The 19,284-nt window shown below is 36.2% G+C and overlaps 1 protein-coding gene across 1 annotated transcript in view; it reads right to left on the bottom strand.

The window, feature by feature from the left end:
• LOC104625700 (BTB/POZ domain-containing protein 9-like) overlaps positions 1–19,284 on the bottom strand; it is a gene marked incomplete at its 3' end in the record, with an annotated part of 80,341 nt that overhangs the window by 44,508 nt on the left and 16,549 nt on the right. The gene's annotated exons all lie outside the window — the stretch shown is intronic.

Genomic DNA, 19,284 nt, shown 5'->3' with positions numbered 1-19,284 from the left:
GAGGAAGAAAACCCTTGAGCTTGTCATCTGAAATTAATTGAACTTAGCCATGCCAGAAAAACACTGGTAATAAACCCTCCCCATCTAAATTAAGGTTTTACACCATGAAAAAAAAAAAATTTATGGCAGTAATTTCATCTTGGGTTTTTCAAGAAGAGCTTGCTGATTTTCTTGCACTCAGTAGAAAAATCCCAGAGGAGCAATGCAGCCAGCAATAAGGCAGACTTCTGAAAAGATACCACTTAATTTCTCATTCCTTCCCTTGCACTATTGCTCCTATTCCACTTTTATTTAACTGAATATTAACTCTATCACTGCAATATGCTACCACCAGGGTTTTCATTCAGTAAAGGTAGTAACTCTCATGCTTCACCATCCCCCTGCAACAGTATTAGATCTCTGCAGGTTCATCACTCATTCCATCATCCTAAAAGCAGTCCAGAGATGATAGACAACTTGGGATTAACGAAATGGCACCAAGGATCAAAACAGAGAGATTTTAAAATATTAAATCTCAACTTGGGCCAGAAGATAAACTTTCTATATAAAAGTATCTGACACTGCACTTCTTATTAAGAGTGTGATCTTGGATTTGGCAATTGCTGAATACATGTTTTGCTTCACTCACTTATTCATCTTGTATCCTATTAAAAATGCATAAACTAAGGTTGCATCTATTTAATATACAGCATCTTAACCCTTCATTCAAGCACTAAAAATAAGTTTGTGATTTTAGTTTGTTCTGCAAACAAAAGCAGATTAGCCAGTATCTTTTAGCTTTATTTTCCTCATCTGCAGAAGGGTAACTACAAGCTAAAGGAATTTTAAAATATTATGCACGCACTCCACAAACCCTAAAGAAATCATCAGTAACATACCTTATTGCTTCAATCTGTATCATAACAGAATATATGTATACAGCTCACACATCTGTCTATTGTGTGACTGAACAGCTTATACTGAGATGCTTTTGGTGTGTCAGAAAAATTACTATCAAAGCTCTCCAAATCGATCATTTAACAAGTTGAACCTCACACACACAACTTTCCAAATTTTCTAAAACATACTGTTCAAGCAAACTGAAGCCATACCTTTCATGGACTTCATGGCCCCCATCTTAGGTCCACTACCTCCAAGCTGTTCCCCCACTCTGCACTCTTATGTAATTGTGCATAAAAGCACATGGAAAACCCTTCCAGAATTCAGTCTTGAGATTATTCTAGCTACACTATTGTGTTAGACTTGTCCCAGCATGATTCCAGCCTAGCCCAACTGGCAATCCTTTCTCAAGGCCTGCTTGAGGGTCCACATGGGCCAGAAGCTATTCCTGCCAAAGGGCAATGTGGGTGGTCAATCCATTCTGGAAGCTGAGAGAGTTTAACAGGACAGATGTGGCCAAAGTGTAACAATTGTGACCATTCATTTCAGGACTAAAGAAAGGGGACTTGGGATTGTTTAGTTCATTAATTTAGATGCAGTTGTAGACTTACTTGAAAAGGTTTAAAGAGTCTATTACAATAGTTATCAGAAGCAAACATACTTTCTAGGCAGAACGATAAACTCTTTTAGTTTTTTCAGCATTCCTAAGTATTCTCTAAGCTTGCTTTGCACAGTCCACATTTCTACATTTTGCACATGACACTTGCTCCAAATCCTGTCTTCCATATACAGCTTACTTCGCCCTTCAGCTAATGCCCTCACTTTAAAAGGCTTTTTTTACCTTAAGAGTTTATCCTCCTATGCCTCTCTTCTGTCCAGGCTTTTTAAACCTCTCCAATCTCTTCTGAGATTCACAAGCTACACAATTCTTAAGATGTTATTTAATCCCTCTGATCAGGCTAATACTCTATTTTTGAAGAAAGTCTGGAGAAAGCCAGATGTCTTTATCTAGGATGAAATAACCATTTTGCTATTTCAAGTAAGAGCCATAAAATTGGGATCAAGACAGAAAACAGTGTAGCATTTGTTTCCCTTTAAATACAGTAATTATCAGGCTGATTTTCTGATAGTAACTTTAAGAATAAATCAGAGTCACATTGACAAGAACTGGATTATCCTGCATTTATGTATTAATCCAATTACATTATCCAAAGATGCACAAAAATGCTTTATAAATAATCTTGGCTTCCTGCCATATATATCTGCCAGTTCAATTGCAGAAGCAGTTCCAATCCTACCTAGCATAAATATCACATCATTTTCACATCAACAAAACATCCTTCCTAATTCTGTTGACACCATTTGACCCATTTTACCTTAAGTTAACATCAGTACCTACAAGCCATTGTACCATGGTTGAACACAGAATTCACCTAGCTGTCCAAATTTTTCTAAGCATCTTCCAACTCAGGACAGCAATATGCTGCCAGAATAACAACAGCCAGTTCCAGGGAGGGATTAAGACCTGTCCTGGGCCAAGTATGAAACTCTTCCTCTTAATTTTTCCCTCCCTCTTCCCTGCAGTATGACCCAGGTCTCAGATTTACCGAGATAGATTAACAATGAGCTCTAATTGTCTTTACTACCATTGTCTACATGTGACAGCATGTTTAGGCTATTAAGCCATACAGGGTAAACACAAAAGAAAAGCACAAACATGAGATTGCTTTAAACTGTTACTATCTGGCATTAGCTCAGTAGAGAATTAAGATGATCAAAAACACAGAAGAAAAAAGATTGATCTGACAAGATACAGAAACCCTCTGAGAAGCAGCAGAAAGACGACAGCAGCTCTAGGGAATGACAAGACCAGCACTTTCCTGCTTGACTGATGACTGGCCTGCAGACAGTCACTAAGGGACTGCGCTGAGGGTGAGGAGGACATTCATGTGTAATCTAAGAGCATGTTTTTCTCATTTAATTATTGTGCATATGAACAAGAACTATTCTTCACTCACAAATGGGGTATGATACTCCTGTCAAGTATCCACAGCCAGCAGAAGATACCCAACAGTGATCCAAAGATTTGACAACTGCACCATGTATCTCTACCACTGTGGAGAAAGTGAAGGGGAAGAGAAAAGCAAGTCTCCAGTTTGACCCTTGGAGTTCCTGCTTACATCTAACTCAGTGGACTGTTTTTCTTTCAACAAGAAGAGTTTCCCACACACTCAGCATGGGAGTACCAACTCCTAGTCCAAGCATAAAAGGTTAAGAGAAGAAAGTATGAGTCACAAGCTCAGCCTCAAAAACCCCCACCTCAGTGCTAATATTGAGCTCCAGGCAGAGGAAGACCAGGAGGAACAACCCACCAAGTCCAGCAAGGCTTTCTGCAGAAAGATGAAGTAGTGACGGATAACATGGCATACAGGAGTTGTGTTTTAGTCACTAGTCCAAGAAACCAGCTGTGTTAACAGTTTTCTAAACCAGAATGAACCATCTACAATTCAGCCCTGGCCTGGAAAGGGGATGCAAGTGTTAAATAAGGAATTAATAGTTTCTCTAACTATAAAGGTCTCCAAAAAGATAGAGGAAGAATGTGAGCATCAAGACATTGTTAATGTGCAAGAAGTGAACCGCTACGTTTAACTCGCTCAACAGAAACTGCAAAGAGGAAAGCAGAGTCAAAAAGAAAAACCTCTTTCAGCTGCAGATGATCCAGCATGCCAGAGAGCAGGCACTTGTTCCATTTGTATTTTTGGAAGTTGTCAGAAATTGCATTCCAGAAAATGGGCCACAAAAATTACTCCAGTGACCCTGGAGTAAGTTATTATTCATTAAAGATTTAATGTTATAGGAACTATAAATTACAATTCTTCTAACCCTAAAGTGTGGCCATAATTCTACAGAGTAAAATTTCCAACTGTATTTTTGAAGACCATCCTCCCCCTGTGCCTCCAACTATGGCACAGACATTCTAATTAGATGATGACAATTAAGTTCACAGAATTTCTTGCATATTTGTCTCCTACATCTTAAAATGAAAAAAATCTGCCACTCAAAGCGAAAAGCACAAGTGTATTTCAGGATATCTGGATAAGATCTCCCCATTCTGGTTCTCGATATTGATGGTTATTGCTTTATTTTAGCTACTCATTGTAACTCCCACATCTATTAACTCTTACATTAATGAAGTTAAGAATTTTGAAAATACGTACCTATAATTATTATGCAAGAAGTCCACTCTATCACCATGGCTGAACAGTTGAAAATCATGCACAAGACCACAAAAAAAGTTCCTTCTTCCTCTACAGTGACACTAATTTGTACATATTCCTCTGTTATGACAAGTTTTCCATCGTTAAGATAAGACACATTAATCTATTCCATCACCATGGAACTTTTGCTTGCTCAGTGTAGGAGTATTTTAGCCAACTGTGATGAAACCACTGGGCTGTAACTTATTAATAACTGAAGAACTGACCTGTTTGTACATTACCTGCTTGACCCATAAAACAAGATAACTACAACATCAACATAAAAGTTCTCCTTAAAAGACTAGGTGGGTTGGAAAGCTCCATAGTACTGCTAAGACATTTCTTCTATCAGATGTCTGAAGTAGCACTGACTGATTCTGAAAACCAGACGGTGCAAAAAGGAGTAAAGTATGGGAGGAAGCAAAACAGAAGACATTCAGAGGACCCCCAAAAAACCTCTCATCTCCTTTAAAAAGGCCACTAGAAGTAGTAAAAACACTACAGAGAACCAAAAAGCTCAGTCCTTTCCTATCAGCCTGATCCGATGCACCTTGTATAAAAGCACTCTCCATGGTTTGTGATTCCTGTGGTGACCTCTGTTTTCTCTTAAATACTGCAACTACTTCAAGTCATTTCCATGGCAACTGCATACTGTTCCCAATTTTAATACCCAAAACAAATTCGTATCTGAACGATTGAAATGAAATACGTAATTCAGCTCCTTATGCAGTATAATTCACTAGAAGCTAAAATGAACAAAGATATTCAAGTCCAGTTATGCCTGAAAAAGAATGTAATTTTCCAGTTTTACAGCTTTCAGAATTCTGCCTGAACTATTACACTCTGCAGTTACTCAGCTGCAAAATACTACTTCTGTTCCATAGATTTTGAATACGAACTATTAAATCTATTAAATCAATAGTAATTCCTCCCACCTGCACTTAAGAAATTGATATAATGACCATAAAATTTTCATACTGAAACATTTCCTTTTTAGGTAATAGAGAAGAGAACAAGTATATTCAACTTTGTATTCAACTGCCATGATGCAATTTAAAATGTATGCCATGAAGCTGCATAATAAAGATTAGATTATTAATTTCACCAAAATGGTGATTTTAAATAATGTACCACTGAGTTTACTTTAAAATAAAATGGGATAACAGCTGTTTCTTCATTGCCTAGATGCCTCCTCCCCCCCTGCATTTTGTTTTAATGTAACCACTAAATAGATTTGGTGGTTTGTTTCTGAACAGATCAAACACTAGTCATACACAGTACAAAATGAGAAAAAGTGTCAAGTAAGTTCAAACAGAGTAAATATTGACCGAAGGCACAATTTTAAAATCAGTTAATGATTTTATAAATGATACACCAATGAAGTCTTGAAGAGGCGGTCAAGAACAGTACTTTCTCTCACTCTCCCTACCTCCCATAAAAAATGTTTAAATGCCATCACCCCAAAACACACAGAACAATGCATCACATTTTTAATTGACGTCCCATAGTTGCCAAAGCTAACAGAGGAAAGGGGCCAGCCTGGGCAAACACTCAGTTTGCATTCTGTGCATTGTTTTAAGCGATTTTCCTTAGCTTATTAATTGGAGGTTTCTTTAACAATAATTTTTGAAAGAAATGTACACTAAACAAGCTTATAGCACAGAATAAAATGTTCAGTCAACTCCCCAAGTTGCTAAATGCCTTATCAGATTAATTTTAAACGCAAACTAATACTGTGCCTAAAATGCATCTTTTGTAAATTCCAGCTTGAAAATTTTTTTATTTAATTCAACAAGCCAAAACATTTTATTACAAGTGTGTGATAACTCAGCAGACTTGTCTTAAAAAAAACACAAAAAAAATATTTTTTCCAAAATTCAAGTTAATTCATGTCAGTCACCTTATTTCTGATAATGATAAATACAAGACAACCACAACACAGAAACAAATGCCAATAAAATGTAGATCATCTATTGCCCCTTGAATAAGAAGTCTAGACTCATCAGCTTTTAAAACTCCAGAGTCCCATCTTCTCTCCAGTCTACCAAATACAAACCTAAATGCTATTCTGCCAAAGCACTGATGTTTTCTCTCTCACACTTGCCTTATCTAGTATAGATGTTTGATGTATCGAAATCCTAGCAGGTTATCTGAGCAGACAAGCCATCCCATCAACCTCCATCTCCTAGCTACATCCTCTCTACTTCATTTGTACCATTTCCTCCACCTCAAAAGTGATGCACATCTAATTAAACTCGGAGCTGAAAATACCTTCCAATAGTATTTTTTTTCCTCCAATATCAATCCAATAGTAATTTCCTGAGCATAAGCTTTCTTGCACCTTGCTCTTGTAGTACTTCTTTGGAGGAACACTAGTAATCTCTTCCATGACATGCATATCTCCAGTTCATAACATGAACACTCCTAACAAGAAACAATTCACAAAGGAAAGACGAATTATTCACGTTTAGTAGCAGGCATTCAACTTGGGGAGCTACGTTGTGGGAATAGTCACCTGAGGTTCCCCAGCACTATCAGTGAATATAAAAAAGATCCTCTAAAAGGCATTCAAAAAACCACATTTAGGTTCATGCCCTCTGTCAAGTCCTGGAAGAGGTTCTCTGCTGTCTCGTAATCGTATGTGCAATGTAACAAGATTAGCCTCCTCTGGCAATTTACGTTACCTTACATTGACCTCTAGAGTTATGTTGCTGTGAAGTCAAGACAGTCTTTATCCTTATCAAATTACTTCTGTGAAAAGTTATAGAGTGCCATTCTGTAATATATTTGACAGTAGTGGTCTCCAAACAGTTCTTATGTACCAGAAAATTAAATAATTAGCAGCATACTTTTCCGCAAAGCATCTCACATGTCACACGAAAACTAAAGTGAGCATCTGCACTTCTCCAGCATTCACACTGATAATAAGAAACAGATAAAGCAAGGAAAGCTATCTTAAGAACAGTGTCCTAAATTTTTCATTGAAGTCTTAGTAACAGAAGAATTCTTAATAATTACCAGTTATGAAAAACATAAAGAAACCAATTTTTGTGAAAGAATGAACTGTTGGTATGCACTTCAGCATACTATTACTCTGTAAACCAAATCATGCAAGTCAGAATTGAGAAACACAACTAAAACTTCTAGAAAACAGGCATTTCCTAGCTACTTTGCCACACCCATCAGCAAGACAGAAAGATGTGTCTTTTGCATGATCAGAACAGTTTGGCTTTGATTTTCTTTGCATTCACATACGTGATAGGAAAAGTTTTGGTGGTTGCAGATACTTCTCCTGCTAGCTTGCTTGTGTATCATTACTACAAACCTCACAAGCTCAACTTTCATATAGCACTGTGAACTTTTCAAGGATGTCTCATTCTCTACAAAATGCCAAGAGCCTGTGGGTCAGAAACAAAGTATTTTTTTCAAGTATTCTGCTGCTGACCCCCAACCTTATTTTATGTTTACTTCCAAACACTGGGGAAGACCAGTTAGGCGCTAGATGTGATGGTGCCAACACATGCTCACATGCCAGATGATGGTAAAGAGCCTTGAGTATCTTTGCTGGAATCAGCTCATGCATAGACAATGCAGATGAGGCACAGGTAACTACAGATTTTCAGTAAGTACAAGGGATAGAAAGGGCTTAAGAAGACTGAAAAAATACATTTTCTAACAGTGAACAGCAGCTTCTGTTAAAATGATGAATTACATGCGCCTCTGTGTAAATTACATGAGAGTACGGTGAACCCCTTTTTCTTGACTGTAATTCAGTGCTCGTGAATCTGTCTGACTACTGTTGATAGTATGAGGAACGTTCTCTTATTACTATTCTGCCGTATGTCAATCCGCAGCCAGAGGATAAAATACATTTACAGTTTCTAGTTTCACTGAAGAGTGAATTATTTCAATTTCATTCATTTTCACTCCAAAGAAATAATATAGATTTGCCATATTGAAACAATTTGTTTCCCTTTCATTTACACACTTATCTACGAAGGCAAGATGAAATACGACACAGGAAGTCATCTCTCCTTACAGCTGTTATATATGCTTTATAATTTACTACTAACTGGAATCATCAGCAATAGTGTCGTCAGCCCTTCATTGTATTTTGATCTACCGAAGTTTTAAACCCAGTTTTCATCTAAATATACATAAAATCCTTCCCTTAAAAAAAAGGGGGGTATGAAATACAATCTGAAGGGGAACAGTGTCTATGCATACTCGTACACACAATTTCACCCACATTTAGTCTTCCTGCCAATTAAATCAAAATCAAGAATACTCTTGTAAAAAAAAACAAAGCAAAAATAACCCTTGCCCTCCAAACAAAACATTAGCATCACTAAAGTGAAAAAGAAATTATTAAAATTGTGCAACATGAATGAAAGTTTTCATAAATACTCATTTACACAAAAAATTGTTCTGCTACCAATACTGTAATTAAAATAATAATTTTGGAAAGCCGAGCTCAGTAGTTCTTAGAAATTATTTTATCAAGCTTATTAATATGCACTGAAAAACATAACTGCTGTACGGAAACACCCCAAGGCACAGTTAAGATTGATTGCATGCTTTAATACTACGTACTCGAAATTTACTCCTAATTTTTTCAAATGTCCAAACATATGACATTTAAACCCTTAATTTCTAGACTCTAAAAAGCTTGTTACAGAAAGAGTGACACATTACTCTCCTTTGAATTAATTGCTCTTTTAAACAAAGTTATTTTTAAACTCTATTATCCAAATTTTTATGGCATAAAAAGAGCTAAGGCATCTGATAAGTTAATGTGAAAATGAACATGTAATGTCAAATCACATGGAAAGTTAGTATAAATTCCCCATACAGAGGTCCTACACATTTGAAAAATGAAGTCTTTCAGAAAAAACTCAAGTTCCTCAAATTCAACAGGGCTTTTTAGGATTTTTCCAATCCAATTTAACTGTAAACACTTAAAAATAAATTTGCAAAACAACAAACAAATTTCCCCCCTCAACTCTACGTTGGAGGACTTGAAGAAAAAAAAAGAGTTATTTTAATTTCAGAATGTTTCACTCATTTTAAAACACTATAGTTCTAGTCATTAACTAAAAAAAAATAACTTAAAGATCCTGCACGTTCATCCCCTCAGCCAAGATAGCTATTGTGCAACTTGAGAAAATCCCCAGATAGGTATAGCATGAATATTTTGGATAAAGGGGAAAAAAAAAAAAAGAAAATTAGAAAAAAAACCCACCAAAAAAACCACTACATTTGATTTTAGCTTCTAAAGTATATCAGAGAATTATTCTTTGTCAACAGTGCATCAACTTCAACCCAAAGAAATACTACCAAATCTTACATTTTAAAGCTTTAATATAAGAGTTGAACAAAACTGCAAGTCTCATGTGAGTCACACAGTTCGTCAAGGAACTGTGAAAGCCAAAGGGTTTTCATTTGAAAAACACTGTCAAATATGAAGAACAGAAGAGTCATGAGATCTATAATCTTGCTTCTAAATAGCCTGGGAGATAATGAGCCTAAGTTCTCATTAGTGCAGTCTCCAAGACTGCACATGAAAGTAAGCTTTTTTGGGTAGTCAAAAGTCAGGGGACCACTGAAATATTGCACGTTGTTGGGAAAGGTGCCGAGAACACCACAGTGTTGTTTTGTCACTCTAACACTTTGGTGTGCCTGTATCTCAAGTGCTCATGTACAGTTCTGGTCTCCACACCTCAGGGAGTACATAGTAGAGGCACAGAAGGCACAGAGAAGATTACCTAAAATCATAAAAGCAACAGAGTAGATGGAACCAAAGTGGACATGGTTGAGGGGTCTATGTTTGACATTCACAAAATCTTAGTAAGAGTTAAGAAGGTGAATGATGTGCTGTTGTTCACCAGATCCCACAATACTGGAACTAGAAGACACAAACTTGTAAAAGAATTGTCTAAACAGAGAAAACTACTTTCTTTAAGCAGTGGCTAGCGAGCGTTTGGAACTTCCTGCCACTGGTAGCTGTGAAAGCAGTTGGTAACAGCCCAGTCAGAGAAGGACCTTAGATAAATGAATGGACAAGAAATCTATGAACCTATACCAGCAGGATCAGAAGAGTATAAGGAGAACAGAACACAGAGGATGGCTGGGCTCACAGGCTTTCCCTAACCAGCACCTCCTACTCTCTGTCTCAGAGACAGGACACAGGGTGAGGTGCCTGTTCATCTGAGTCAACAGGGCACTTATGTTGTTAATGAGAATGCAGCTTGATTAGCCAACTTTGCAGTTTGCCATTAAAAGAGTCAAGATAATTGAAGAGAATACAGATCTAGAAATCAATACTTAATACAACTTCCACCATTGCTGTTATTCCCCAATATAAACAACAAAGAAAATGGTATGAAGAAATGTAATGAAGCCACTTTACTGATCACTAATGATGTTACTTAGAGTATGTAAAATTTTCAAGACCTTTATTACATCTCCAGTGAAGTATGGAAATATTTGTCCCAAACTTAGAAATTAAAAACAAGCATGGAGGTATAAAGCCGTAGAAATTGCTTCATGGTAAAAATCAAAACCCAAATGCAGAATCTGGTGTTTTACAAAGATCACTCTTTCTCTCTTTTAGAAGACATTACAAATAATAAACTAACTGCTTCCAATAGCAGCCTCAAAATGATAAATCACACATGGTTCTCCTGTAATTATCCCTACAGTAAACAACATTCTCTCTCAAAACATTTTTCACTCGCACTAATTTTTTTCCCCAAGCATGTTGTATTTTCTCTTTATGATCTCTCTCTTCCATTGCTTTCTTTCCTTCACTCACTCATTTCTGCCCATTGAAGATGCTTATGCACACTTTCACATGTCTTACTTCCTATAAATTTGATCTTCTGTTGCACCTAATTTGTTCTTTTTTATTTGTTGGTCTTTTCAGCTTGATTTTTCATTTTCTCGTGTCCTATCTTCTTCCATATGAGAGGGTGAATATTCCTTTCATGGAACAGAAAACTATTTAAAAGCTGCATCAAATGGAACCATCAGCCTAGTCCTCTCAACTGAGATGAGACAGAGCAAGTACAGTCCAAGCTCAAGAGGCTTAAGCTCAACACAAGTTCTACAAGTTTCTTCTGAAGAGAAAAAGGACAATGAATAAAGCAGTTTACTTTATGGCTTTCCCATTCATACACTGATTTATACCTTTAAAACGTGCTACACAGATAACTTGAGGTTTGTGAACAAAGATTCAAGTATAACCACAGACCAGTCTGCTTTACTATAAAATTTTTAACATCATCCAAATTATTCCATAACTGAGGTCGGCCTAGTGTTGGCTGACAGATGGCTTTATAAACTTAGAAACTGAAAAGTGAATCCGCGTAAGTGTATTAGTTGGTTTTACATATGCAATTTGAATATTCATAATGTGTAATTGTATGTGTGGTACAGTGTTTCAAATACACATCAACAAACCATGCCCATTACCTGCTGAGAAATGGGGAAAAAGATAAGCTTTGTGCAATGGCATCAAACAACTTCAAGAGATGGTCATCATTGATCAAGAAAATAAACTAAACTAGAATCCTTATAAATTTGGCAAAACAAGATTTCCTTTTGTAAAGGCCTGTCTTTGTAAATATGTATGGCAAGTTCTCTCAGTTAATTCTAGCTCTTGGGAATGTAACTGAAATCACAGAAGAAGTGATAGTACTAAAAAAGTAAAAGAGTGTTGAAGATGCCTTTTAAACACAGATTTGTCTTACGCAACATTAACTTTAAAATATAACTTGCTGTAGAGTTTTTATTAATAAAATTTGATAATTTAGTGTTTAGATGTATCCCTATGTATCACTGTCAAGCTGAATAACTACTGATAATTTTCACCTATGTCAGATCTTTTATGAGGTGGAACAGCTTGAAAACAGACCTAGAAACAATTTATAGTTTGAGAAACTCACAATGAATACATCAAAATTCAGAATAGACAGAAATTCTAACCATACCACCAAAAAAAGAAGGATGATTATGTCAAACATGAGAAATATGTAATCTAGATGTCTTAAAAAGTTAACTGTTTCTTCTAAACGATAAACTCAAAAATAAGAAAAGAATATACTATACTTTTTCATAATTCATATACAACAAACTGGATTGGCAGGCGCTCTCACATTTCTCAGGTATTTCTATACAAGCCATACTGACATCGCTACACACTTTTTCAAATAAATACTCATTTTCAGAGGATGACCTGTCTGACAGGTTGTCATCAACAGCTTAAATGCACACTAGCTCTGTAGGTTAGGATAACTGAAATTGCTATGGCAGAGACAGAGAAGGAATTTGAGAAGAAAAAAAAGCTGCCCTGATAAAGTTCTTGATGAAAAATGTTATTGATTACGTCTGTAGAGAAATGAGCTTCTATATCACTAAGGCCACATTTGGAGCTGAAATGAGAAGTGCAAGCTTAAGATCAAAAGTATACATAACATGAAATGAAGAAAGGGATCTTTTAAATCAATAAACGGTCCGTCCCAGACAAGGCAATAGTTTTCTTGATCTTGTGTAGATGATCAACGCTGTTTGAAAAAATCTGAGACTATCACCTCTCAGAAAATAAAAAAAAAATACCAGATTGAACACACTGGAAAAAAAAAGATGTTTAAACACTGGAAGATAGAAACATAATCAAGCGGCACCTAGCCACTAAACCAGAGACTTCAAGAAATCATTTCATAGAATTATAAAATGGTTTGGGTTGGAAGGGCCCTTTAAAGGTCATGTAGACCAACCCCCCTGCAATGAGCAGACATATCTTCAACTAGATCAGGCTGGTCAGAGCCCCAGCCAACCTGACCTTCTATGTACCCAGGGATGGGGCATCTACCACCTCTTTGGGCAACCTGTGCCAGGGTTTCACCACTCTCATCATAAAAAAAAGTCTTCCTTGTATCAAGTCAAAATCTACCCTCTTTTAGTTTAAAACCACCTTGCCCTATCCATGCAGGCCCTAACAAAAAGGTCTATCCCTATCTTTCTTATAAGGCCCCTTTAAGTACTGAAAGGCTGCAATAAGGTCCCCCCCAGGAACCTTCTCTTCTCCAGGCTGAAGAACCCTAACTCTCTCAGCCTGTCCTCATAGGAGAGGTGTTCCATCCCTCTGATCGCTTTTGTGCCCTCCTCTGGACCCTCTGTAACAAGTCCATGTCTTTCTAGTACTGGGGATCCCAGAGCTGGATGCAGTACTCCTTGTATTTCAAAAAGTTAAAAAAGTGTTGGAAAATTGACAATATAAGATTCCTCAAGTATGATCACCTTGTACTAGAAAGGGTGATTAGTTCTTCTCCCCACTCCACCCCCGAAAAAAAAACCCCAAAACTGCATGCCTACAGTGAAAATTGATTTATGAAAATAATGCCAGTGAAAACCCTCAAAGGTCTGGAGTGACATTTCAAAATTGCTTTTTTATAATACATTTCTGTTATACAAACCAAGATATTTTTTACTTCTCTCTGGACATTATCACTGTATTACATACAGTATTAGAACTCAAAAGATTTTAAGATTTCAGTTATCCAGAAATAAAGAACAGCTAAGTTGTATTGTGCAGCAAAGTGGATTTCTTTCCTAAACTCTGAAAGATCAGCATATCTGCACAGTTAGAAATAAAGTATTTACACAACAGTCAATGTTTCCCAAAGCACAGTACAAATAAAATAAGTCATCAACATGTTGCCTATGCAACCATTTGTATTTTTCAAGTGTGGTAACTATGGTAAAGATGGTTTCAAGTTGCCCAAATCTAATAATTCAATTTGCAAGAAGTCCTTTTATAAGTATACTAACGACAGCGATGAAAAATTTTTCAAATGCTTTTCAGACTAACTGAAGGCCTTACCAGAGCTCCTGCCAGCAACTCTTAGTCTACATATTTCAATTAGGTCAGTGACGCAGTAGAGTTGCATTTTAAGTTAAAGCCATGTTCAAAAGCCTGTTTTGGATGTCTATGTGCTTTTTCTGAACACCACTGTTCTCCACTGGGGGAGAAAGCAGAATTACTTGTTTAAAAAAGCTAGTGCTAAACTAGATCTGCAGACATTGCTTTCTTCTCAGTTTATTTCAAGTACCTGGAACAGTGCTTCAACAGCTCTTTTCCTCAAGAGTTAACTCCTCACTTGTTTCAACATCTTCTTAAATTGAACCATATTCAGAATGCCTTTTGGCAAATTATTATCACTAAGTTTCCACTACAGGAAAACTGCAAATGGGTATCTACTACAGATAAGGATGTCGGAGACCTACTGGTGAGGCTGAAAGTGAGACATTGCTGCCTAATCAGTAACTACTTCCAATGAGTGACTCTCCCAAGTGGAAAGAAAAATAAAATGACTGCACCGTCACCAGTATAAAGCACAGGTATCTGAGGCTGCCTGACCGAGAAAATTAAAGAAAAAAAATCTTGTCTAGCCCATACTTGAAAAATCACATCTCTTCACATGATACTACCTGCACAACAATTGTGCACAACTACCAATATTTCTTAGTTTAGAACTGCCTTAGTACTGAAACACTTACTCTTTTCACATTTTGCTTTTTTCAGTGCTCATGAGACAGGGTCTACAATTTAATTTGTCTTCACTCAGGCAGAGGATTACAAATGGTGTAATCATTAGTAGCAAAAAACTGGTGAAGCACTGAACAAAAAAACCGCCACACAATATCATCAATGTTTAATAAAAGGAAAGGCAAGAAATTCTCTCTGCACTGATAAATACATTTAATACAGGAGTACACCTTCTAAAATAATAATTCTACACCATGCTTTCTACAGCAGCCAAGTACTTTATAGGAAACACAGAGAATTTAGACATACTACTGCTAGTTCAGCCTACTAGTATTAGAAAACATCAACATTTTTCAATTTAAAACAAATTAAAAAAAGGAAAAAGAATATGCTTAAACAATTTCCCACATTTACAGCATTATTCTAGAGGCATCTATCAGTTCTTTTAATAGAAACATGCTTTAGAACCAAATATTTATGCAGTAATAAATTCTTTCCTTTGATTAGTCACATTTTTGTCTTATCTCTTATTGAGATACTCTATAGTAGCAAAAGCAGATAAAAATTGACCCCTTTCCCTTTTCATTATCTTTTTCAAATTCTAGTATTACTGACAAAATAGCATTACTTTTCAAACTATAAATTGGTCCCGTTAGGCAAATAATCCCACAATTAAAACTCAGCATCATCCAATGTCAGATGAAACATGGAAAATTGAGAGTTCCCTTCCAATTTAATGTACCATCTCTGTATTTGCTCTCTCTAGAGCAAAGCCAGCAAACCAGAATGATTCCACAAGTCTGGAAGTTTGGTACACAAGCACAACATACATTAGGAATAAGTTTCAGTGAAGGAGTTTAAACAGAAATTGTCTTTTAAACTTGTATTCTAGTGACACCTTGTGGCTACATTTCTCTTATTTTGAGACCTCTCAAAATTCTTCATTGTCTTGTAATTGCTTTAATGAAGTTCTTAAAAATTTGTGGTCTAGGACAAAGTAAAAAGACGAAGTCGCTAAACAAAAATGAAAGGATTAAGAAAATGAGAAGTATAAAACAATAATCAGCACTGTCTGTTCAAAGATCTTTAGAGGTATTAACATTAACTTAATGTATTTGCACTTTTTTATCCCCAAAAAAGAGGTATGGCTTAGAATCACAACTCTGATATCTCAAATTGAAAATCTGCCTTTTTTTTTTTAATGAACTATTGTTGCTTACCCATATTCAAATTGACATCCTCATAGGTTATAAAAAATACAAGCAGCTCTTTTATGATTTTGTCACTGACTTCTTGAAACACAATACAATTCAACGTTGTCAGGACTATGAACAGAGTAAGTGCTATATAAGAGAGAGCTAACTTTTTAATACAATCAAGATGATGGTATTCATTTTTTTCAGGTTAATGACAGGGTAAACGGTTGGCTTAATTAACAGGTACCTATTAAAAATATTTGGAAAAAGGAAAGCTCTCTACAACTACCTGAAAGTGGGTTGTGGTAATGTGGGTGTTGGTCTCTTCTCCCAAGTAACTAGTGATAGGATGAGAGGAAATGGCCTGAAGTTGGGCCAGGGGACGTTTAGACTGGATATTAGGAAAAATTTCTTCACCGAAAAAGAGTGGTGAAAAGTGAAAGGTTTTAAAAAAAACAAAAACAAAAACAAAAAACCCAACCTGCACACATGCAAATAGAAGATATACTCCATCAATTTTTATGCTCATATAAACGTTTGAATAGCTTCTTAAAACTCAGGTGAACATGTGAGTTCAGTCCTTGACAGCTCTCACCTTGCATAACTAGTATTTATGTGAGAGGTAACTCAATACAGCAACTAACCTTGCCTAATGTTACAAGGCTCATGTTTTCTTTATAATCTATGTTTGAACAATTGCTCATGTGTGTCAGACACAAACACTCTGTCCTTCAACATCAGAAACAGAATCTGGCATGTCCTACTCCTTTGTTTTCAAAAAAAGGTGTGTAAATAAAAACCACAGCCAATAACCCTAGCCTCCAATTCTACACTACTACTCAAGAAGTCATCCTACACAGTGATCCATAAAGCACTTTGAGCTAAAATCAACTTTTTTATTAATAAAAAAAACCCTAAAACACCACCTATTTCAAATCTATACTGGTAAGAAACTGCACTGTGAAAAGATACTTAGTCCAGCATCTTCCACTGACACAAAAATTTTAAAAAATTGCTGCATGGTTCCCCAAGTGGTTCCTTGCAAAGAGATTATTATCTGCATTACTAAAGCAAAAGGGGAATACATGTTAAAACTAATGGCAAGAAGACAGAGCAAAGCATGACACTTGCAGTCTGCTTCTCTACTTTTGTCCACAAACAGGAAAATTTTGGCACTGGGGACTTGCTGCACTGACTCAAGAGTACATAGCAGAAGCAGCACTGAGCAATATGAAAACATAACCAGTTTTGGATGTAAAGAATGTACTGATTAACCTAATGCTAATAAATGTGAGTGATTTGCTGAGTTCCATTACAGTCTTCCTTTAAAAATGAGGCAGGCATTTCCATCTTCAAATGAAATAAATGGGGTTTTTTTATTATCTGTCGGTAATCTGGTAACAATTTCTTTCTAAACAGAGCACATATACCTGTCCAATTGATACAGAGACATAACTATCTTGTTTTATTGTTTGTTTCCGCACGTCACTTTGGTAAGCATGCATAACTTATCTGTAAAAACAGAATACCAAATACTAAAACAGTATGTTCTGACATAATCTCGTTAGCTCATACCTTAAATCTGTGCTCACAACACTGTGAGATAATTTTTTTTAGACAGCAAAAAACTGCTACGTATTTTATGATTTCTGTTTTGTGTATGTTAGTATCCTAGAGATAACTAGTTTAACTCATTTAAATAAACAAAACTATTTTAAATACATAATCACAAAACCCTGAAATTAGAGACAGAAAAATAATCTATTCCTCCTTGCTTTCTTTTTATACAGAATATTAATTAAAAGACATAAACAGAAGTCTCAAATACTAATATGTATGTGTATGTTGCCTTCCCCATTGAAAGCCTCTCTTTTGGAGGCCAATTGGTCCAAATCCCTGATTAAAGCAGAGACAACATTCAAGTCGGATCTATTTATATTAATATAAATAAACAAATGCAAAGTTCTTAAAGTGTAACTCCTCAAAAATTGTCAGCAATTTTAGGTTTCTAATTACATTTAGAATAGACTTTTCTTCTTATTTACAGGAAAAAACACATGAAAAGAACAATAAATTAGTCACAGTACTTTTACTTTTGACTAGCAAATGCACTCATAATTAACGTAGGCTTCAATTCACTGATGCAAAGAGAGATTTTTATCTCTCTTTTTAGCTTATATCTAAACTACCCTGAGTTATCGTGTTGACTCACAACTGAGAACTCCTATCGCCTTAAGGTTACTGCTCCTTAATAATAAGTACTCATACACTTATGCTATGTGAGTTTTTCTTTAGCTCTTTCACTCACTCTTCAAAGTAGCTGCACCTCCAGGGAATTCCCCAGCACTTTGTGGATATGATAATGAGGAACAGAGATTAACAGAAAATAAGAGGTTTACTGGGGATCATGGATCAGAACAGGAAAAATGAGAGGCATGAGGACTATGTGATAACGAAATCTGTACCGTGGTTACCTGGACAACTGTATACTTCAAATATTTGCTAAAATAAAACTCCAAGGGGGAGGTTTCCAGGTGTGCTTGTACAGGCATTTAAGTAGATAATATATAGCTATGCATCCAAAAACACCACGAGATAAACTCCCTCCTGATAATCTGCTCATCCAATAGAGTGCAAGTCACTTTCAGAGGATTAAGAGATCACCAGAGAGGCAGAATTATACAAGAGGTCCCTTTGTGCCAAAAAAAAAAAAAAAAAAAAAAAAGTAAGGTGCCACCTAAAACTCTGGAATAACATTCCCCTCTCCACTCTTCCCTCTCTGCACTTTCAGGCAAGGCTACAAAGAGCCTTCATCAAAACAGAACAATGATGCTCTCAAAAGAGAGCGTGCACACACACAGATGAAGACAGCTGGGGGTGGGGCTGGAGAATGACATAGATAAACTGATGTTGAAAGAAAAAAAAAAAATCACTTTTGTACAGGTCTTTGGATGAGGACAAGGAATGGCTGCCGTTCTGAAAGAAGATGAAGGATCCACCACAACACCCTGGACCTCTTCAAACCTTCTTGCTAATATGATGGAAACAAAAAAGCTGTGCTTACTAAGGATCCATCCACTTTGCACCAAGTTAAGGTCATGCATACACAAAAGTACCCCAAGGAAATGTAGAACACCTATAAACTCCATGAGGCATTTCATCATTGATAGATGATTTATCACAGACAACTTTAAGCAAAAATTTATCAGATACACCCACAAACTAGGGGACAGCGCCAACCATTTCAGAAACAGAAAACAGTAAAATCAGTATCATAAAACTTACAGAGAAAAGGTGAAGAATGCATTTGTTTGTATGAGGAAAAATAAATTTCAAATCAGTTACATTCAGTATGAACTTATTAAAAGGACAGGGAGGCTGAGGAGAGACAAGTGACCCACCA

This window comes from Phaethon lepturus, unplaced genomic scaffold, assembly GCF_000687285.1.
Source record: "Phaethon lepturus isolate BGI_N335 unplaced genomic scaffold, ASM68728v1 scaffold6438, whole genome shotgun sequence".
Classification (NCBI taxonomy): domain Eukaryota; kingdom Metazoa; phylum Chordata; class Aves; order Phaethontiformes; family Phaethontidae; genus Phaethon; species Phaethon lepturus.
The sequence above is the reverse complement of the archived record's forward strand: the minus strand, read 5'-3'. Positions and strand labels throughout refer to the sequence as shown.